Genomic DNA, 24,219 nt, shown 5'->3' on the forward strand with positions numbered 1-24,219 from the left:
CCTAGTACTACATTTGAGGGTGGAGGTGTGAGCCTCTGGATTCCCTTGGCATTGATGTATGAATCATATTCTTTTATTTGTTGGTTTAAGCAAATTTTCATATATATGTATGTGTATATTATTGTAAATATTGTATCACACTATGTTTATAAATCTCCATAGACAGTATGTTTATTTGTTAGGTGAATAAAATGTGCATAAGCATATATGTTTGTCATTGTAAATAACACATCAATTTCGGTTTATAAAGCTAGATGTGTTATACGACAACAATTTGTGTTATAAAGCTCGATGTGTTATATTGCAACGAGCTGTGTTATAAAGTTCCATAGGTACTTGTTTTTATTTTAGCAGTTTATTGGTCATAGGTGTCATTGAACATAGAGGATGGTGTTCCCCACATAGGGAGTGGTTTCCTACAACCCCTAGTTGATTTCCCATGTAAATTAAAAATAAGAGAATGGCTATGGGACACATTTTCCAAGTTGAATGGTGGGAAAAAAATCCTAGTGGGAATCACTTTCAGGTTATTAATGGCTATGGAAATTGGAAAATCAATTGGCAAAGACAAGAGGCAGTAAATGAAATTTAATTATGAAAATAAAAGAAAAGGAAGGTGAAGAGAGACAAATTTTCATGCAAGGGAAAATAGAATAAAATGAAGGAAATGAAGAAAAAGGAGACATCAATAATGAAAAGCCATAAGATAATTAGTTCATATATTTTTCCCAGCTTTGGATTAGGTGCAGAAAATAAGAGAGAAGAAGAAATTGGACAAGCAAGCAAAGCAAAGCAAAGGACTAGCAAAGAAAGGAAAAGGACAAGCAAAGGAAAGCATAGAAAGCAAGGAGAAGGTTGGATCAATAATTTTAGCTCAAAGATATTGCAGGTAACAGGTTGCATGTGTGATTCCTTATTGGGATGTGAATGCATGGTACTTGCATTTTCTTATTTGGTTCATTTGATATCATTGACATGTATTTTCCTTGGTTTAACAGTGGTTTCAGTCTTACCTTTCCATTTCCTGGATAGCCATGTTGTGATGGCATTCATTCTTGGTTAAGCTTTGGATTGCCAGAAGGTTTTGGAATCAGGTGAGGTCATCTCAAGAAAATTCCCAAGGGTTGGGGGTGGAGATGGTTTTGTAAAGGAAGCCCTCAACAGGTGGGTGGAGACAGGAAAATTCTTCAAGGTATGGTGAATAAATTCTGAGGCATCCAAGCTTGGTTTGGTTTTGTGATATTGGGACTGGTGGTTTGAAGGTGGAGGTGGTTTAACCTCTAGAGTCCCTGGTTGATTATATCTTGGTTTATCCCATGATATCTCACATTCATGTTTAAAATATGGCCTGGGGGTGATTGGATGAAAGAAATATTTGGTTTGGCCCAATCTATGGTCGATTGGTACATGGAAATCCTTGACTTGGTTGGATTTTTCATAGGTTAATAAGAGCTATTTTCCTACTATGATCTATGAACACTTGTACTTATTATTATGTTGATTTGATGGTTGATTTTTCATGGTTAATATTTTGTTTATAAGCATGGTTCTGTGATTTTCTCTAGCCATGGATCTTATTCATGATTTGATATATATTTGAATGGTTGATGAATGCATGGGCTAACAAGTGTTGTTACATCTACTTGAGAGGGGATTATGCCATCTTAGTGATTCTCAGATGAAGTTCAAAAGTTTATGATCATATATGCATTTATGACATGTAGGTTATGGTTGAAAATGTGAAGTTGGGTTACACTTTTGTGAGAATTGCTCACGAAAAAATCATAACTATAATTTTTCGGCAAAACGACAGAAATTTTTAGTTGAATTATTTAAAAAAATTTGGCCAAAATATTATACTAATGTTCGACTGAACAATTTTCCATTTAGATAAACGCCGAATATTTAACGGATTTTTTTCTTGAGGGGAAAAAGCTCGTAATAAATTTGTTCGGCGGAAAAAAGAATTCGGTCGAATATTTTTTTTCAGCTGAAAAGGTTATTCGGCTGAAAAAACATGTATATATATGACAGTCATGACGCCATTGTAGAATTTTCTATAGTTTTGGTTTCTTAGTTTCCAGTTGTTGTTTTGTTGTTGGTTCATTGTTCGGGTGGCCCATCGGTGCGCTAGAGGAATCAATTTGCAAGGAACCATCAGTGCATTGGAGGAATCGATTTGCAAGTAATCATCGGTGCGATGGAGGTAATTGAATTCTCATGATATAGTCTATAGTTTATATGCATGACTGGTTTGTAAAGAAATGTAGTGGGAAATTTATAATATAAGTAGTGATTTCTAATCTATGTTTATAGGCTTATGAACATTGACTTTATTCCAAGGAAAGTGGAGAAATAGTAAAATGTAGCATTTTCGAGGTTACTCTATTCTTTTTGAAATGGTTTAGTTATGCTTTGTTAGGTTTGCAAGTGTGTCCAAAGAACTGAATCATTACCTTCAACCTGTGACCTAGGATAGTTTGAGACCCATATCACAACTGAAAATACCCTCACCTGATAGATAAAAAAAAGCAATACAAAATATCTAAATAGTCCTTCAACTGGCTTGATGGATCTCTGGATTTCTCCCCCAATATCTCACCGAACTATTTTCCAAACATTTATTCTAATCCTTTCCAATTTCAATTGGGGAGGTCTACAACTCTGTTCACTCTGTCAGATGTCTCAATTAATTTGACCCATTGTTGGAGGCAGGTTACACATTCTACACTCTGCGTTTTTATTACTAACACTACATGTTGTTATGTCCATGGGAGACCAATTGGATGTTAGAGTAATACTCTTTTTTGTGCAAGAGGATGACTAAATTATATAGTCTTGGGCACATCTCACATCCAGTTCTACCTTCTTGAGAAGGGACTTTAGATTTCACAAGTTTTTCTCCTCAATTTCATCATAGGGGTTATCAATTGCTCGGGCGGTGCTCCCATTCCCTACATTCTATTTTTTGTTTCCCATAAGGTGATCCATATAGAGCACTATAAATTCACCTATTGTATGGTATCAAATGTTTATTTTGGGAGATCGATTGGTTGTGAGACTAATACTTTGTTTTTGCAAGAGGATGCCTAAATTATACAGGTCTCTAGCGTTTCTCACATCCAGTTCTACCTTCTTAAGAAGGGACTTTAGATTTCACAAGTTTTTGCTCCTCAATTTCATCAAACGGGAAACCAATTTACTGACTGGTGCTCTTTTTCCCTACACTATTTTTTGTTTCCCATAGGGTGATCCCTCTAGAATGCTATAAATTTTCACCTATTGTATCGTCTCAAAGTTTTATTTTGGGAGACCGATTGGCTGTCAGATTAATACGCTATTTTGTGCAAGAGGATGACTAAATTATACAATCTATAGTGCATATGACATCTGGTTCTACCTTATTGAGAAGGGAATTTATAATTCACAAGTTTTTTCTCCTAAATTTCATCATAGGGGTGATCAATTTCTTGACTGGTTCTCCCATTCCCTACACTCTATTTCTTTTTCCCTCAGGTTGATCCATATAGAGCGCTATAAATTTTCACCTATTATATGGTCTTAAAGGTTTATAATGGTTCATATTACAATTAGAAAATAAAAAATAGTGAGAATGACTCATCCAAATTAGACATCAAATCAAAAGATAGAAGACCTTCACTGTATCAAGGTTCCAAACATAGAGTCTTCCAAAATAGTTCATCTAGCTTCAACCTGTTGACCTTGTTTGGAGAACCAACATATTGTGTGCATGATTACATGAGAAAATTCTATTGTCTCAAACATGTGATGCCTCTTTTAACTGATTTACTAAACTTTCCAATGGAACATAGTGAATTTGTATCTTCCTTTTATGAATTATACAAATTGATTATTAAATTGAAGTCCATCATTTTATTTCTAGTTTCTATGGATCTTTCATTAAAGTGTATTTGTATTTCATTTTATTATAATTTGTAAATTAAATTTTAAATTAAGAAATATTTTTTATATATTTTTATGTAATTTAATTTATTATTGAACTTTTATTAGAGTTTTCTTTTATTATTAATATAAGATAGAAATACAACATAATGTATATGGCTTTAGTACAAGAAGGAGAGTTGTCTATTATATATATTTTTTTTTTAAGTAAGATTAATCTATTGATAAAATACAAAAAGTAGTTACAAAGTGTCCTGGCCATAAAGGGACCCAGCCTTAATCAGCATACAACCAAGGACAAAGTCTGAGACTGCCCCAACAGAGGGGAAACCAGTATGAAAGAGAAGAAGAAGTCCAAAAAAGACAACAGAATTAACCACAGTTTTCTGAAGAGACCACCCTGTCAAAAAACAACATTGCAAAACCACCCAGAAAACAACATTTTGTCATGACTAGAACGCCAACCCTCAGAAAAACTCTGAGGCCACAAAAGACAAGATTGGACTAAACCAAGAACTAAGAGGAGTGCCACCTGGCAGACGTAGCGCGTGCGACAAAATCCTCCATGGTAGGATCCTCCACAATTGGACAAGCCCAGTCATCCGGGTTGTTCGAATCGCCACGTCACCCCACCTGATGAGCTCCCTCCCTGCTGCCGGCTTCCACCTGTGGCCCGATGTGTCCTCCATGTGGCTTTCCAAGGCCTTCGTGTCACTTTGAAGGCCCAAGTCATCATGCGAGCTGCCAGCAATGGCCTTCCTATGCCGTCTATTCCGACCACCATTACCACCTTGTTCTTCATCATTGCCTCTATTTTGACTTGGACCAGCTCTGTGCGTCTCCTCCATGGAAATTTTCATGGGGATGTGCTGCTATGTCTCTTCTGTGATGGAGATGGAGATGGTGGCAACAATGACCGGGTAGTTTAGAGAGCTGCAGAACTGGAACTGCATCGTGTGAGGGACCTGGTGTAGAGTCAGATGAAATGGCACAGTTCGAACAACTGCCTCTTCGCGACCAGAACAGGGGAGGCCTACTCTGCCACGACCACTTCTGGTATTCGGATATTGGGGATTTTCAGCAGAGGAAGCCGGGGAAGCCAAATTACATCGATGCAGAGCCTGGGAGTGAGAGTTGCCATCTCGCGTGCCACCCTGTCTGCTACGCATGCGGTGGTGAACCATGGTGGAAATAGGAGCCGAGAAAGAGTCAGGGGAGGCAGAGTGAGAATAGATAGAGGGATTTTGTGCAGATGTAACAGAATGCTGGAGAATAGGAGCTGAGTTATAGAGATTTGTTTGGGAATGGTAGTAACCATTGCCCAAGTCAAGGCAACTTACAATCCAGCAGCGCCGCCCCGTGCTAGTTCTCTCAGTTGGCTCTTCCGCCTGCAGAGGACAAGCACAGTGAAACAAGGGCAGAATGATTGGAATGTTTTCTGGCACCATGGTTAAACAAGGAATGGCTCTGCCTCGACTGTAGCAGGCATTTAATGCCGCCTGCGAGGTGCCCTAAGGATCATTTACTCTAATCTTGGGATGGTTGCAGAGGGCCAAGTTGTCTATTATATTACCATGTAATCAATATAAAATTAAAACAAAATAATTAAGCACATAAGTTGGGGTTTAAAAGGATGCCAAAGCTAACAAAATAACAAGGAGAGTATTGTGTTATTGATTCTAGTTCTATTTTAGGTTTAAATTTAATTCTTTGTTTTAATGTTTAGCATTTTAACTAGTTGATGTATTCAACTTAAAAGTAAGGAGATAATGGTTGGAATTACTTGGTAATATTTAAAATTATATTTTAGAGTTAAAGGGATCCAAGAGAAGCATGCCTTAAAAATTAGAGTTTTGATGGGTAAAAAGATTGGAAAGATTAATATTATAAGAAGAATTTATAACAAGTGTTTTAAAATTGGGTCTTAATGTGGGTGTACAAATAACATTTACCTTAAAAAAAAATTAAGGCTTACTTTAGAGAGGCATAAAATATTTTCTTATTTTATATGGTATCATTTTTTTAAATGCTTTATACATATATTTCTTGTTATATTTCTAGAAGTTCTTTACAAGAATTAGACTTAAGTGCTCCCAATTAGATTCCACCCATTTTTTGTATTCTTTCTCTAATAATCATAAGTGATTAAATTTTAGTGGGACTTCTAACTTAACATCTTCACGGGCCATCTAAAAAAGAATATGACGGTGAACAAAGATGCCCTCAAACAAGACTTTAGATTTAAGCAAGAAGAGATCCTCTAATAGTGCCTCTGAGACGAAAACATGATCAAGAATTTTAGATATAACATTTTCATTCCATCAGTAATTCCTCCATGTTATAACTAACTTTAGAGGAGAAGAAAATTCCTCTTAAATCACTTCATTAATTGGTGCAAATTAGACTGATTTCCATAGATCCCTAGATCAACAAACTAGTCTTTTGAGCTGATTCCGTGTAATAATTTTTTTTGTAGGAAAATAACCGTGTAAGTCCCTATACATGAATAGAAATTAGTTTTATTTGTTGAAAAAAACCTTATGTTTGTAGTGGAAACAATGTTTACAGACTTCTGTTCAGTTTGAGATTTTTTTTTAGAATTTCGTGTGTAATAATTCAATGTATTTGTTTTACATTTCATCATCCTATAAGGACTCAAATGACAGTCTAGATCCATTCCCTGTCTGGATCCAAGTGAAAAATGTAATTTCTTTACAACAAAGTAATGGAATTCTGTTTTTTCTAATTGAAAAAAAATCAAGCCATTAAACACAGTTGTTATAATCGTTATTGATATATAAATTATCAAATTCTTCACATCCAAAGATAAGTACATGTTCAACAAAATTCGTTTGACATACACATCCATCCATCCCTACACTCAAGCCATATATCATGTCTCTAATCATTGAATTGGAAGATTAATTTTCAGAATGGTACATTTCCTTTCCAATTGAATTTTAAGGGGGAGATTAGAGCATTGGCCTTCCATTCCTCAATATCATTTAATTACCTCCTATTTTGATTTATTCAAGTGGACATCCATCATATGTATGTAAGTAAATAAATTCCAATTATTTCAATAACATACCCCTTTGGGTGTGTTGTGGGGAAAAGTATCCGATGCGGATGACCCTATCCCTACTCTAAAGGTGACAGTCTTTAGCAACAACTGAAAGTAAAGCTTTGATGATTTCCTTTATGAAAGTATGGAGAGATGGAAAAGAAGGTCAACCAACCTGGTGTCTTTCGCTTAGTCGATCCTTGTCCTCTCTCTTTTGTCTCTTGTTCCCAGCTCCTTGCTCTCTTTGCCGGTCCAGCTACACATAGATCCTGCACAAAACAAGAGAGGAAACTACAAGATACATGTACTCATAACTGAAGCATGGATTAGGGTGAATCAAATATACATGTAAATACAATACATCAATGTAATACAAGTATATAGGAGAACATGCAGAACTTTATTGATAGAAGTAACAGGGTTCTGAGAAGGTTACAACCAATGATGGCTCCAATCCAGCAGCACCTCCCCAGCAGCAAGAACTCTCCTCTTCACCTCTAGTAAAACAATCACCCAATAGCTCTAACTATAATCCAACAGCACCTCCTTGCTTAACACAAAATTCCAGCCTCCTTAGACCTCATAGAAGAGCTCTATATATAGGAGAGAAGAAGAGAGGATGAGTCAGCTTGAGGCTGGCATAGAGCTGACTAGTGTCCTCTCCCTCTTCAGTTAATCTTCAGTTCTTGAGTCCACTTGGAGATCCTTGCTTACACATGGTGATCAAGTACCTCTTACTCATCACAGGGCGAATCTTATGAACCAAGTGTCAGTTTGGAAGCTTCCTGGGCAATTGACACCTTGCAGGATGACTGTGCCACTTGGCCAATCTCGCCCAGCGCAGGTAGCCTTCATTACTTTTGACTTCCAGCGCAGGTACAAGGAGGGACAGTTGCATTCCAGAGCAAAAGCTCAGTGGAGCAGCTGACATGATCCAAAATAAGCCTGTTTTGAAGTGTTTTCAGGTGGAGAACTGATTGGAAGTGCTGTTGTTTGATGACCTTGTTCTTTTAGGGGAAAGAACAACATGTTTAGGGACTGAGGATCCCTGTAATTATTGACATTCCATGCTCCTTGACGCGAGGCACAAAAATGTCTATAACAGTTGCCCCCTAAAGTATGAGGCCGTTTATCGGGTGAAATGCTTTAGCTAGAGGGTCCGAAGTTCGTTCTAGTGCTGAGGAGAGTGCCCTGTAATACAATACAATACAATACATTATTTTTCATTCAACTTTCATGATCTAGTTGAGGCGGGCATTCCCATGCTCAGCTTTTATAAATACATTTTGGTACATATGACAGACGATCGTCTGAAGAAGACTGATAATTTTCTGCTGAAATTATCATCCTTTGAATAGGATGATCATCTGCTACAATGATGTACATGGCAAATGCTTTTATATTTCCTGAATATATATCGCAGCCCGGATGGATGAAACTAGATCCGGGGTCTTCAAACTCGTTCGATCTTCACTCTAAGTACAAGTCGATCCATGTGAGAATTGCGCTGAAGTCGAACATGGAAAGACATCGCTTGATTACCGGTCAATAATGAAAACCGTTAACAAGCGCGAGAGGAATCACCAATAATGACGATGACCCTCAAGGTACTGCAGTACAATTCACGTGGCGTGAATAAAGGACTTGGCGTCGAACGCCACGCAAAATCTTCTGGTCGAAGGTCATTGATGTATACCTGTCGCCGGAAGTGAGAAACTTGCCATTGAGGCATGCAAGCTTCAAAGTACTGATGGGGGTGTTCCTAGATCAACTTCTTGGATAATGAGCTGAAGTCGACAAGAAGCGATACGTCAAGGGAGGGCCTTAATGAATCCCACATCAATGACACAGAACGGAGCTAATGATTTTAGTGGAGGCGAAAACAAACTGTGAAATATGATTCAGGGTGGTGATCATGAATGGATGAAGGATAATGTATGGTAGTGGATGGGACACGGCTGACACTTTCAGAATGACCCCTCTTGAACATATAACGACACTGATGCGATGGATCGGTAGCATTACCCCAAATGTGGATGGTGTGGCGAGGACCATGGTGATGAGACCGGTGAATGAAACAACCCAACCCGATGTGGTACGGAGGAAAAGTGTCATGTTCAAGAGTGACTTGCTACCTTTAAACTTTGAATGTTCTCCCAATTTTTCCCCAGTCATTTCTGACCAGTACCTCTTTATTTTTGTCAAGCTTGAGGAGGATAACATATGCTTGTTCTATAACCTGCCCTTCGGGCAAGCCTATCGCTATGATTTAATGAGCCTAGCGATAGGGAAACTCGTTCTCGTCTAAAGACAAGTTTGTCGCTATTTAATCATTTTAACGAGTCTAACGACAAGGAAAACTCGGTCCTTTTCATTTTTAGAGAGTCTGAAAAGGTACAGAAAGTCAACTCCATAATTCCTTTTTCGTCATCTAATCCCTTAAGTCCGAAAAAGTATAAAACAATATAGAAGGGATGGCTGTTCGGTACTTTTACGAGCCGAACAAGACAAGCGCTCGATCTTTTTGTGCAATAATCCCTCAGGTCCAAAAAGATTAAAATCTAGAGGAGGAATAGCTTTCGGTCGTTTAACGAGCTAGAAGGCCAAAAACTCGGCAAACTTTTCATATTTTACGAGTCAGTGAAAAGAGCTCAAAGAAGACTCGTCTTTTGAGGAACGAGTGATAAACAGGGATAGCAACTGATTCCAGGTACAAATTGGAATTTTCCAATCATGGTAGTGTCACAAGGATGGCTAGGTGAAATCACTCTTCGCAGCTGTTCCTCAAAATAGGTAAACACACATATGGGGGTGAATGATCGGCCAAATGAAATGGAGGTGATGGATGAAAACACGACCAAGGCTTTTAAGGCTTATAAATTTATGATCGGAATGGTTATTTACCGAGATAGGTTCATTTTTTAATGAGCTTGAACTTTGGCGGAAAAACTCTGCTCACACTTTTCTATTTTTTAACGAGCATAAATTCCGTGGTAAAACTGCTCGATTCATGGTCAAATTTAATTTTTTACTTTTACTAGCTTTTCTCTTTTCAAATGTAGTACTTCATCTTCAATTGCTGCAACAAATTTTGTTAGAAATGGACAATATTTGCATGAAAACGAGATTATTACCCTAATATTTAACTTTAAACTGTGTAAAAAGTCATAAAAGGGGTTTTTACCTCTCATTTACCATTTCATTTGCATTTTGCTTGTTGGAGCTCTGGAGGTGCCTCTTCTTCCTTGATTTTCACCAGCTGATTCCGGGAGATTCTGTGGACGATTTTCGGCGCCGTTTGGACCAGGTAGGAGCTAAACCTTAGCCCTTCACTTTCATGGTTTCCTTTTTCAGTTTCATGCATGTTTTTCAGGCTTTCTGGGCCCCAGGGGTTTCATTAGGGCGCCCTGGCATCAGCGCAGGTTCCCCTTTCGAAATCTGCGCTGTATTTCAGGCAGCCTTAAGGCAGACTGAGTTCCAGAGCAGGGGGAAGACTCTCTGCCTGCGCTGGGCCTAAAAAAGTTGATTTTGCATGAGTTTTTTGATGATTTTTCGCCAGATTTTCATCAAAATCAGGAACTTACTCCTTCTCTTGTTTGATTGTAGGGAACTTTGGACAAAATGTCCCTTACATGGCGAGAACGAGAACATGAAGCAGAGGACATGGTTGCACTCCATGACCCAGTCACGGTGAACGCACTTCGGAACTGTGGCCTGCTGAAGTTCTTCCATATCTCTAGCATGAGAGCACAGATTTCTTTACTGCATTATATGCTTGATGCTTGGGATCCTGTTAACCAAGTTTTCCAGATTAGGGGGAAGTCTTTCCCCTTGACCAAAGAGGACATGTACTTCTTGACTGGGTTGTCAAGGCGGGGTGCTCCCATTTCTTTGTCAGGTACGGCTCGAGGGACTACTTCCACCAGAGACTATATCCGTCAGTATTGCCGGGAAGGTTCACAGCCGAGCAAAGACGGCAAGATCAATATCCGTGACATTACTGACAGGTCTCTCAGGTCCATTCTGTTCACCATTGGTAGGATGGCCGGTAGCGCAGCTTTACATGTTGCCAACAGATCTTATATGCAGCACGCCTTGGAGTGTCTCCAACCGAAAGTGTTTAACTGGTGTGATGCAGTACTTATCCAGATGAAAAGTCAATTGACCAAGGTAAAGGACGGGGGGCTGAAGAACTTTGGATTTGGTTCTATTCTGACTGCCTTTGTCTTGGAGAAAATCCCATTGATGCAACCTCAGTACATCTTGCTTGATGTGCCTTCTCCGACCGAGCCACGCATGCAGAGGTGGGTTGACCATATGTCCCGGCATGCTGGTCAACCTCATATTACATTCACTGAGTCCTTCTTTAGGTGGTTCGAGCGTCAGGAGATGGCATTTTCTGAGTATCCATATGTGGGTATGGACTACCGAGGTGATCCGGACTTGGTGCTTCCGGATGGCGAGCAATGGGGCGCTATTGGTAAAATCTCTGACCATATCACTGTTTATTGTTTTCATTCATGATGTTTACTGTTCAAAACTGATCAAACTCTTGGGTGCATGCAGATGTTGGTCCTGTTCGTCCAGTAGCTCGTCCACGATCGCCAGTTGCTGCCCCAGCAGCAGAGCCTGCTAGGAGAGTTGTTATTCGCGACCTTGGTGATACGGAGATACTTGCAGCTGTGCAGGAGCAGGTTGAGAGCCTTACTCGTGGCCTTCCGGATGTACAGATTGACGAGTTACCTTTACAGTTGCAGCGACACACCATCGGTGTGCCTAGACGATGGACTCGTCTCTTGCGCATGATCGCACAGACCGTGACGTACTTTCATGAGCACCACTAGGCTAGGGTGCCCCCTAGCATCTTTTTGAGTTCTAGGTCATATGACCAATTTTGTTTTGATTACAGCACATTATGTACAAACTATAAACAGCTTTATATATTTTGATTTTTGGAGTTTATTTCAGTTTATTTGTGATCCACTTGCATAGCACCGATGCATCTCTTTTTATATATGTTGTAAATGTCTATCTAATACATAGTTTGCCAATGAATCTATTAATGTGTTCAAGTTTCTGGAAATATGCTGGTATTGAATTGAATCAAACTCTCTTTCCAAAATCTTAACTCTTAGAAACATACGATAAATAGCTGGATTGCGGACTGAATATATACCAGTTAGTTATAGTATCACAAGTTGTGAGTCTAGCCTAACAATTAGTCGGCGTATACCATGAGCGATGGTATCAGAGAGGAGTTCGATCAACGCACTATACTCAGCGATATTGTTTGTTGACCGTCCAATACACACACCTCTGAAACTCACTAACTCGCCGCTTGGATCAAAAATGGCCTAGGCAGCGGAGGACAAATTCCGCGTACTACGACTCACTCTGTCGGCATATCCCACATATGTATCAGAATAATTCGACATCTGCAACAAACGAGAAGGGTGGATTACTACCGAAACAAACATTTTAGCAAAAACAAAATACAACAAAAGCACTCAGGTTACTATTTAGGCATAGTAACGCTTGAGGTACAACCCGTTACGGGGTTGCGCCAGTGGTATTCCGTCATAATCCATTAACTCGTAGGCTCCTTTTGCTAACACCCTTTTAACAATATAGGGACCCATCCATAAGGACTGAAATTTTCCTGCTCCTAATTTATCGGATTCTTGGTCGTAAAGCAAAACCAAGTCACCCTCAGAGAAGTTGCGCGGTTTGACATTCTTGTCAAACTGTGCTTTGACTCGTTTCTTATGAGCCTCGTTTGCCAAAGCGGCATCACGACGGTTTTCATCCAACTAGATCAATTCCAGGAAACGAGCCTCTTCTTCTGAGGTTCCGGGGAGGAGGTCAATTGCGAGTTTAAGAGACGAAATTTCGCACTGGATCGGTAAGACTGCCTCCAGGCCATACACCAATTGGAATGGTGTGAACCCAGTGGCGTTCTTTACCGAGGTTCGGTAAGCCCATAATGCTGAGTACAGGATTAGATGCCATCTTCTTTTGTGAACCCCTATCATCCTTTGCAACATACGCTTCAGGACCTTGTTGATTGCTTCAACTTGTCCGTTGGCTTGTGGATAATATGGGGTAGAGCTGTCGTGCGATAGCCCTAGTTTGGCAGCTAACTCAACCATCATGTGATTGTGAAAATGCGATCCATGATCTGTCACTATAGCTTGCGGAACGCCGAACCTGGCGACTACATGATTGAAAAAGAAAAGGGCAGCTGTTTCACCAGTGTTATCCAATGTAGGCATCGCCTCGGCCCATTTGGTAAAATAGTCAACAGCGACTATAATATACCCATGCCCCCCGGTCGAGGTGGGGTTACATTGCATGAAATCGATGCCCCACTTGGCGAAGGGCCCAACAGCAACTATCGGCTGTAAGGGTGCGGGTGGTCTTCTGGTTTTGCTATCAAAGATCTGACATGCATGGCAACTTCTGACAGCTATTATGCAATCTTTAAACATAGTTGGCCAGAAATATCCTGCTCGTAAGATTCTTTGTGCTGTTGCATATCCAGATTGATGCCCCCCGCATGCGCCTGAATGACAATCATTCAGGGCTTTTTCGGCCTCCTCATGGGTAAGGCACCTCCTCAGAACCGTATCGACACCACGACGGTAAAGTGTATCACCGACGATCATGTAGTCTTTAGATTGGTATCGTATACGTTTCCGTTCTGAGTGTGAGGTATTAGGCCTGAATTTTTGGGTTTGGAGATAAACAATGATGTCTCCATACCACTCATCGCTTACTGATATCAGAAACAAATTTTCATCCACGATTGACTCTTCTGATGTTTCATCGTTGGACGACGATGGGAGATCGCATAATAATTCCGCGAAAACTAGAGCTTTCTTCGATTTGGATTTTACAAAATCTAAATCAAACTCTTGAAGGATGGCTATCCATTTTGAATATTTGCCCCCAAGCAACTGTCACGACAGTATATACGTCATGGGATTGCAATCTGACAGAACGGTAGTTTTCCTAAAGAGGACATAATGTCGAAACCTTTGAATCGCTTGAACAGCAGCAAGCGCTAGTTTTTCAACATAGGAATATTTACTTTCTGTATCATTTAAGTTTTTACTTAAATAGTAAATAGGATGTTCAATTCCATCGACTTCTTGCACTAAGACCATCGCAATGGTCGTATCTGCTGCAGCTAGATACAGGTTAAAATCTCTTTGATAGTCCGGGGCGTACATTAATGATGCTCTTACTAGACAATCTTTCAGAGCGTCAAAGGAAGCTTGCGCAACCTGGTCCCAGACAAAAGGTACATCCTTTTTCAAAAGACGAGTATAACCTTTGGCAAGTTCTGCGTAATTTGGAATGAACCTCCTCAGAAAGTTTGCTTTCCCTTGGAGTTTCTGAATCTGAAGCAAATTTGAAGGTGGAGGCAAATTAATGATTGCCTGAACCTTACAGGGATCGAGACGAATCCCATCCTTAGAGACAACAAAGCCTAGTAAACGACCAGAACCGACGCAAAACACACATTTGTGCGGATTGAGTCTTATCTTGTAATGTCGGCAACGTAGAAATATCGCTCTCAAATGCCGCGGATGATCAGTCCGCTTCCGCGAATGAGCCGGAAGATCGTCGAGGTAAGGTTGAACAATGTTCTTGATGTCATGGAAGGCATAATTCATTGCCCTCTGAAACGTCGCCCCTGCGTTCTTTAAACCAAAGGGTAATTTTCGATAAGCGAATGTGCCCCACGGACAGATGAATGCAGTCTTAGACTGGTCCTGTGGGCGGATATTTATTTGATTATACCCGGAAAATCCATCCATAAAGGAAAAGATTTCACATCCGGCGCATTCATCAATTATCTGGTCGATGAAGGGTGTAGGGTAGTTGTCCTTTGGACAAGCTTTGTTTACATCCCTATAGTCGACGCACACTCTTATCGTCCCTTGTTTTTTCATAACAGGGACAATATTCGATACCCAATCGGTTAGAGGAACCGGGTAGATGAATCCAGCATGGAGAAGTTTTTCAACTTCTGCCTTAATGGCAGCGGCTTTCTTCGGATGTACCTGCCGAAGCCGTTGTCTTACTGGTTTGACATCAGGATACATTTTAATTTCATGTTCAACTATACTCGAGTCAATGCCTGGCATTTCATCATATGACCATGCAAAGACATCTCTAAATTCGCGAAAGAGAGTACTATATATTTCCAGTTCTGAAGGGGAACAACTTTTGCCGACATGAATATTCTCAACAACATCAGATTTTGTCGAGATGTTTATGGCTATAGTCTCTTCAATATTGGATAGGTTTCTCTCTAAATCCACCGTATTTACAGTATTTGTTAGGAATTTAAACACTGAAGGGTGATATAGGTCGTGATGAGTTTCTTCTTCACATTCTGGAAGAAGGGAACGATGGTGGTGATCATTCCATGGTGCCCCCTCAATCATCATTGATTGTAAGATTCCTTCGTCAGTCCCATGAACTTTTGACCATGGATCTAATGGGGTACCATATTCTTCGGACCTATCTACCCAAACGCTCGACGAGCGTTCATTTGGGCTCGCCTCCCACGCCTGAAACATTGATTGCTACAATATTTCAATAGGGCTAGGTGGCAATACCACTTGATGATCCATGACGACTTTGTCTTCTGCGACCTTCGATGAAGATACCATGTTGCATGTTGCTACAAACGGGATATCCACTATATGGGAAGGAGGTGGCAACGCGAAAGTTCCCATCATTGTGGGATCTTTTAGCAAGCCTACTCCGATATCTCTTATCGAATGGTCGCTCCCATGGATCAGGGGAATGTTTCCAGTAACTTGTGAACCATTAGGGAGGAAATTCTGTTGGTCGACGATCGTAATCCCTCCTTCAAACGGGAATGCAATCTTCCTAAAATATGTCGACACTACAGCTGCCATGGCATATATCCATGGTCTTTCCAGTAGGATGTTATAGTCAAGATTGCCATCAATGACTTCAACATCAATTTCTACTGTTTTTCCTCCTAGTTCAACCTTAAAGTTATTTAGGATACCGTACGGAGTGTACGACCTACCGTCAAATGCTTTCAATGTCGTCGAAGATCGCGACAAGGTTGGAGATCCAAGAGTTTTCCAGCAACTCATCGACATGATACATGTCGATGCACCCTCATCAATAATTGTTCTATGAACAGTTTTGTTGAGTGCTTTCACTTGAATAAGGAAAGCTAATTGCGCTGGTAACTGAGGATCATATCCTTTGTGATCAAAGGATACAAGATTGGAATCTTTAGGATCCACTCCACCAATTGCTGATAACAATGCCTGTCTTTGGGATGGGCAATTTTGTAGTACCTCAAGAGTCGACATAGCAGATGGCGATTGGGCCAAATCCTCCACTATATTATAGTGTTGCGCCGCTCTGGCACGAGGGTTGAATGTCGACTTGTGGACTACTCCCTTAGGCGGCTTTATTGTTAATTCATGCGTGAAGGGGGGTACAACTTCTGCCGAAGTTGTTGTTGAACTACCGGGTTGATCTTTCCCTTTATCGTTCGACACCGGCGGATTCCCATAATCTTTATTCCTAGTCGAGATCAAAGCATCACTTTGCTTAGAAACCGAGAGCATAAGCACTTGAGATGGGGAAGCATTTCCACTATCAACCATATTTTGTCCTGGGGCTGGAAATGGATCAGTCAACACAGCTGAAGTTTGGGAACTTTTTAGGAACCTCTTTAACTCAGCTTTGAACGGACAGTCCTTTGTCGAATGATTTTCATCGCATATTTGACATGGATAAAATTGTTTCCTTTGCCCAGGAGGGTTTGAAGAAGTTTTTTGAGGGGATGATCCACCTTGTTTCTTCTTCTTCCCTTTGTTTTGTTTCTTCTTGCTTCCTGGTTGATTGGAGTTTTTGTCTTTATCCGTAGATACAGCATTTACCTCCGAAGCAAGAATCTCCTGATTTTCTTTTTGATTCGAAGTCTTACGGGCTTTCTTATTCGAATCCCTTGTCGACTTAGCGTTTGCAGTTCCAATCACGCCATCACCGGCATGAGAGTCACTATTCGATCCGGGAGGAGGAGGGATTGAAAATTCTAGTCTGGGGGCATCAGGTATCTTATCATAGAGCGTGCCCGACTGAGTATATACTAAGTCCAAATATTGAGCACGAGCAATAACTTGCTCCTCTGTTACGACGCCTCCCTTGGCCACATCTTCTGTTATTGCCAGCAGAAGCGACTTTATAAACCACTCAGCTAATAGCTGATCTGGAACATAGGTTTTTACCATTCTTCGTCGACGACGCCACTCATGTATATGATCAGATATATGTGTGGCCGTTGTTTGCTTGAAATTGGTCAAAATCTTTCTTCCAGTTTCGTACCTTATAGGTAACTGAAAGTGTGTTAAGAAAGTCGTGGCTAGGGAACTAAAATTGTCGAAAGAGGCTCTAGGTAATTCAATATACCATTTGGCCGTCGGACCAGTCAATGTCATCTGGAAAAGGCGAAGCCTTATCGAATCATCATTCAAGGTATTCGACGAACACCACAGATGGAATGTCATCACATGATTCGACGGGTCTTCGCCCGGATTTCCATTGAATTTAGGAATGTCCGAAGGAAGTTTGTGAGGAATCGCTGGCCACCAATGGGCATAGGCGATTGGATCGTTCGTTAATCGATGTAAATCTGGTAATTCTAAGGTCGCCATGAATGGCAACTGCTGATTCAGGTTTGGCGAGGCATACCCAGGATACGATGGAATCGCCTGAGCAGTAGGCCTTTGCACACCAGCATAATGCAACTGATGTTGATATGACTGATATGGCTGGTGGGCTTGGCCACTGTAAAGTGGTTGATTTAACCCGTTCTGAATATAGGGTTGCCCACTATTCGCAAAGATCTGTTGCTCAGATCCTTGGTACACCTGTTGAAACTGAGGTTGTTGGTATTGCACCATCCATGGTTGTGAAGCCATGTTTTGCTGTGCGACACTAACCGACGGACCAAGATGCGGGGTTATGGTCCCCGTTTGTATCTGTGTCGTCCCGGCAGTTGGCGATTGTGGTTGTGTTGCAGGGTCAATAGGCCGTTGCATTACAACTTGGGGTTGACATACAACAGGCATCGATTGAACTTGTGACACGGTTACAATTGCTGGCGTCGTCGGGATACTAGACATAGGTACAGATTGTTGCATAGAATATACAACTCTCGGTTGTTGGGGTAACATAGGTACCCAACCACTCGTCGTTACTTCAGTCAAACCTGAATGTGGTTGAAAACTGCCGTATGGGTATCCTCCCGGAAGAGGAAGTGAAAGGGCATATTGCCCCCCATACGGTAACAATCCGGAGCTCAAGGGCATAGATGGCCTTTGAGGACTGGATGGCCCAAAATGATTGCCAAAGGGATCAATTTGTCTAGTTTCAACATAAGAATTACCGGGTATTATACCGGAAGAACAAACTGGAACAGACCAAGTTGTCATAATAGTCCCTGGGTGGACTCCTTCTAGTTGATGAGAACTAGTTGGGACAGATGGTATGCCGGCAAACATCGTTGGAATGGCAGCAGGAGTTTCCGCTGTCGCTGTGTCGTTTGGCACAGTCCTAGATGTCGACGGTTGTTCAGAAATTTTAAGTCTATCCAATAAACTTCCTAACGATTCTTCAGGAACTTCCAGTGGCGATGGACAAACTTCTGATGCAGAAGGAAAAAGAGTGGTACCTACTCCAAAATGAATTGGAGTATTTGCTTGCTGGTCCTCTACGATTTCCTCTATTGCAATCAGACCAGGAGGAAGAGGCAGACCGTCAGGTCCGTAATAAATTTCTGGTGTCGAAGAAGGGGTTGCTTCGACAGCGACAGTTGTTTGAACAACAAGACTCTGTGGACCGGTTTCAGATGGAACTGGTTCAGTTATGCAAGTACTCGTTTTCAGACTAGGATCAGTACAACTGTCCTTCTGTTGCTGTTGAACTTCTTCAATAGAGGCAGGGATTCCAGAAATATTGGGAGTGACCAGAATCTCAGATGTTGTTGGAACTTCCGTTCTAACTTTAAAAGGAGATTTTGACCTGGTCAAGCGAGTTCGCTTCATCCGTACTACTCTCGGTTCCGGAGACAAAGGTGGTTGACTCGCAAGCCTCCCTGAACGACGGGGTTTTAATTGAATTTCCTCCACGGTTGCGGATTACTTGATCAACTAAAATACAAAAAGGGGAATTATGTTTCCGTATTGAATGAATTTTATTAGACGCTTTTAGACACAACTTTGCTTTTTCATGTTTTAAGAGTCGAGAAAAAGCTAAAGATGACTCTAGTCGCCTTCGATGTATTAACGAGCCCGAAGTGACAAATGCTCGGTTGGACCTTTTCAGTTATAGAGTTTGAAAAGGGCCAAAAGAAACTGCTCTAGAGATCTAGGCAGAGGGTGTGCCAAACCTTTCGCGAAACCACAGAATACGTTTTACGGTACGGGTGGTCGATCTTCGTGAATGCTGTGTTCACTGCATCGCGATCAGTAGGGCGGTCGACACGGCTTCCTAAGGATAAAGGATAATTGCCTATAGGGGTCTCCCAATATACGCGACGGTACGCGGGAGCTCAAGTCCGTATTAGTGCTATCGTCCCTCAGGAGGAATCACCCACCTTCGTAGAGATCGACAGTCACTACGTTTAACGACGCCGGAACACGTCTCTACCTAGACCTCTATTGTGAGCGTTATGTTACAATGCGTTTTTAGATTCATTCAATATATTTTAAGTTGATCTTGTTTATCAGTTTGTCTTTCAGGATCACCACGAGATGTATTGGTACAAATTCCTAAATGCAGCTAAAATGATAAGCAAGCTTTCACAATCTTTTTAGCTTTGAAAATCCTAACTACTGAGGGGAGAGAAAAACAATATCTTTCCACACAGAGCACCAAGCACAAACTAATGCACTTTCTCCTAGATCAGACACCCAAACTTATCAAAATGCAAATGCAAGATGCATGCATTTCTTTTCTTTTCCTTTAATGTTGATGTAGACAAAAGGAAAACTGTTGTATGATTTTCGAATTCAATTTGAAGCGTAAACAAACCAGTTTTTCTAAAATGAAAAGATGCTTTACAGGTACTTGTTTCAACACTAAAAATATATGAATTCAAACCATAAAGTGAAAAACAAACAAACTCAAACAGCCATGAACAGTAATAAAACTAGCTCTTCAGATCACAAAGACACTTTTACAGTTCAGGATCTAAGAGGCCACAGCTATACTGGTTCGCTTTTCACAATGGGAAACTGTAACTGAAACAAGAAATACTGAAAGAACATTCACAGTTTCATCACACAACTGAGGCGGAATAATGTCAAGGAGAAGTGGTCTACAGCAAGTACAATGACCAGCAAGCAATCAGCAAAAAACAAGTGAAAACAGGGCCAAGACACAAAGGGAAACCTCTGGAAGACAATGGCTAACTGGACCAGCGCAGGTTCTAGTCTGCCAATTTGACTCTCAGCGCAGTTCCCGAAGGGAGTACCTGCGCTGTAATGCAGGCTGCCTGTGTACAGCCTGCACTGACTCACGAGAGTTTCGTCTACAAAGAATTCCGGGTCATAAAAAGCTCAAAAATGCACTGTTTTTGCTGAAATAAAAAGCTATAGGTCAAGTACAGGCTAAGGGATGATCAAGAGGATGAAGATCTATCACAAAGAGTAAAGAGTCTTTTGTAGATTAGCTCTTCAAATCTTGAATCTGCTCAAAAAATGAGCAAGAGTAGCAGTCCCTCTACTTCGCTTTTGATATAGTCAAAAGCTTTTCGATTTGGTACTCTTTTCTTCAAGAAATGAATAGAAAAATACTACAAACACCAACAAGACACTAGGCTCCCCAGCGGAGTCGCCAGTTTGTTGTGGGGAAAAGTATCCGATGCGGATGACCCTATCCCTACTCTAAAGGTGACAGTCTTTAGCAACAACTGAAAGTAAAGCTTTGATGATTTCCTTTATGAAAGTATGGAGAGATGGAAAAGAAGGTCAACCAACCTGGTGTCTTTCGCTTAGTCGATCCTTGTCCTCTCTCTTTTGTCTCTTGTTCCCAGCTCCTTGCTCTCTTTGCCGGTCCAGCTACACACAGATCCTGCACAAAACAAGAGAGGAAACTACAAGATACATGTACTCATAACTGAAGCATGGATTAGGGTGAATCAAATATACATGTAAATACAATACATCAATGCAATACAAGTATATAGGAGAACATGCAAAACTTTATTGATAGAAGTAACAGGGTTCTGAGAAGGTTACAACCAATGATGGCTCCAATCCAGCAGCACCTCCCCAGCAGCAAGAACTCTCCTCTTCACCTCTAGTAAAACAATCACCCAATAGCTCTAACTGTAATCCAACAGCACCTCCTTGCTTAACACAAAATTCCAGCCTCCTTAGACCTCATAGAAGAGCTCTATATATAGGAGAGAAGAAGAGAGGATGAGTCAGCTTGAGGCTGGCATAGAGCTGACTAGTGTCCTCTCCCTCTTCAGTTAATCTTCAGTTCTTGAGTCCACTTGGAGATCCTTGCTTACACATGGTGATCAAGTACCTCTTACTCATCACAGGGCGAATCTTATGAACCAAGTGTCAGTTTGGAAGCTTCCTGGGCAATTGACACCTTGCAGGATGACTGTGCCACTTGGCCAATCTCGCCCAGCGCAGGTAGCCTTCATTACTTTTGACTTCCAGCGCAGGTACAAGGAGGGACAGTTGCATTCCAGCGCAGAAGCTCAGTGGAGCAGCTGACATGATCCAAAATAAGCCTGTTTTGAAGTGTTTTCAGGTGAACTGATTGGAAGTGCTGTTGTTTGATGACCTTGTTCTTTTAGGGGAAAGAACAACATGTTTAGGGACTGAGGATCCCTGTAATTATTGACATTCCATGCTCCTTGACGCGAGGCACAAAAATGTCTATAACAGGGTGGCTCTTCAAGTAGTTACCCCTTAGGAGGTAATATATCACACTTTATATCCTTGCCTATAATGAGTAACCTTCTATATATAGAACTATCAACACTAGAAAATCAAATATGACTCAACATATACACATTAGGATCTGATATGCATCTAAGGTAACTTTGGGAAAGAAGTCCTAATGATCCATTTTACATACCAAACGCAATCCACCCACATAAGTCCATATAATGATTTCTTCCTCATCATGTTTAGACCTCGTCATATTCCTTTGTTGGTGTTAATCATCATATCCAAGTGTGAGATATAAAATTCTAGGATAAATCCTTGTAATATTTCGTCATTCAATAAAAATAGATATTTATTTTTCATCAGTCTCCCATAAACTAAGCCATTTGCAATAATAAATATATTATTCATTTTCTTGAATTTGTTTTTTACAGGGATCAGAAAACCCATTAAACATGGTTGAAAAATGGACATTATGAATAGAAGTTTCTTGTTATCCCAATCCAGGGAAAGCAATGATTACTTATGTGCTATGCAATATTGTGATGAACAAAGTCCTCCAAAGGAAGAGGAATGTACTTGGAAGGACAACAAATAATGAAGCATATTATATTTCATTGATAGAAGGCTTGGGAATAGCTAGGGAGTATGGATCCAATGGAATTGTAGTCTTCACTAATTCTAAACTTGTGTGTAACCAGATGAAAGGCGTGTACCAAGTAAAAAAGGAGATGTTAAAAACAACTGCATGGAGAAGAAGCAATTATTGATAGTCAACTTCAATTGTTTAGCATAAGACATTGTGCAAATGTTAATAGGATGCCTAGTGATCTATTGTATGGGGATAACCTTCCTAAATTTTAGAGGCTCTTTTTTGATAATTTATCAACCAAAATATTGAGTTCCATGTAAACACAATCAAAAGAAGTGACCAAATCTATCGTGACACTTTCCCCATTTCTAAATAATGCATTCTATTCATAGAGCATAAATATGTAAATATATGTAAAAAAATGAAATAAACCTATTTGCAAAACTAATAAATTTCATGCCAACTAAATACTCCATAAGACAAGTTCTTATATAAAAAGGTTAAAATATATTATAAATTTTGAATTATAATATTGGAAAAATTATGAAAATAAATTATTTAAAAAAAATATTGTATTTTATTAACCTTTTATATAAATATATAACCACAAATCATAACTATATAATACATATTTCAAATGGAAATTTTTAAACACCTCAATTATAATATATCAATAAAATTTAAATATATAAATTAATTATTTTCTTTTTTGCTAACGTAGTCAAATTTAAAATTAAAGATAAAGTTAGCTTTTATCACTTAAATTTATATATAAATTAATTATTTTTTCATTGTTAACATATGACCATATTTAAAACACAAAAAGATAAATTTAGTTTTGACAATAAATATTACTTAATAAGAAAGATCACTTTTTAATAATTCTCAAGGTCCTATTATTAACAAATTAGAAATATCTAAATAAATATATCTTTCTTATGAAGATGAATTTATAAACTTTTACTTTATAAAGAGGTCATTCTATTTTTTCCGAGGAAAAAATAGTAATTTTATTCAACCTAAGAACATGGGAAAAATTACATTCTGCAGGTGCCCAAAGACATTCAAGCATGTCAGACAATAGGCCTACAAAGAAGATAAAACAATAAGAAATAAAAACTCCACTAGAGCCCAAAACCCCCTAAAAAAATAAAAACAAATAAACACATTAGTGTTAAGTGATAAAGAAACACTTAAGCGCACTTTTCTGCCTTTCGTTTTTCCGAATTTTTAGCAAACTCCTAAGGAGGGAGTGGTATTTACAATTTCTATATTATTTTCATCCATCTTCAAAGGGGCATCTTTTTCTGAGTCTAAACTCTTAGAAAACTGGGATATTTTATGCCTCCTGTGTCCATCTGAATGTGTGATTCCTCTCTCTACTTCACTATTATCTATGCTTTTTCTAGAGTCCTCTAGATTTGAACCATTGTTCCTACCTGTTATTCCCCACCATTAAATGGTGTGCCTTGATGACTTTGATTCTCTTCATTTCTATTAATCTCCATTGGTTCATCATCCTGTTCTTATGTGAGGTACGAATTTGGAACCTTCCAGCCCTTTGGATTTTGATACTATTTCTTTTTCTATTTTGGAGCTTTCTTTGCCCGTGGACATGTATTTTGTAAATGTCCTGCCGGAAAAAAAATATGACACCTAAAAGC

This window comes from Pinus tabuliformis, chromosome 1_2 (genome assembly GCF_031772625.1).
Source record: "Pinus tabuliformis cultivar Carrire ecotype Pingquan chromosome 1_2, CPIR1, whole genome shotgun sequence".
Lineage (NCBI taxonomy): Eukaryota > Viridiplantae > Streptophyta > Pinopsida > Pinales > Pinaceae > Pinus > Pinus tabuliformis.